Here is a 508-nt window from a genome sequence, read left to right on the forward strand (position 1 = left end):
CGTCCCCTTGACAACGCGACACCAGAAACCGGCAAGGCGTAGCAGGCGGCGGCGTAACACTGCCTTCCTTTTCAAAAAGATTTGTCGTCCCGAAATCTTCTTATCCCAAGAACTTGCAGAGGCTCTTTCTCAGCGCGTTTTGGATTCCAAACCAGCATCTTGCTCCTTTGCTGCACAGCCGCTTCCTTGGAGCCTGGTCTTCCAGGAATCCGTTCCCCAAAGTGAGGCTCACCTCTCCTTCTGGGCAGGACCCCTCTTCAATTCTCCCTCAGGAGCTGGCCAGTCTCCCAGAGGAATACGTTCTGGGCATCCCCCCATCTTCATGAAGGGAGTGAATTTCCTCTTGCCTCTTCTCTTGAGCCTTGCGTTCTTGGCTCTTCGCTTTTCGGACTAGGAGGGGAATAAAGGGATGTTCTTCAGCCATAGTACCTCTAACCCTAGTCCCTGCCTCGGCATTTGCCCTTCGTCCCGTGGAAAAACCATGGCTCAAAAACCACGGGAGAGGCAG

This window comes from Trachymyrmex cornetzi, unplaced genomic scaffold, assembly GCF_001594075.2.
Source record: "Trachymyrmex cornetzi isolate Tcor2-1 unplaced genomic scaffold, Tcor1.1 scaffold257, whole genome shotgun sequence".
Classification (NCBI taxonomy): Eukaryota; Metazoa; Arthropoda; class Insecta; order Hymenoptera; family Formicidae; genus Trachymyrmex; species Trachymyrmex cornetzi.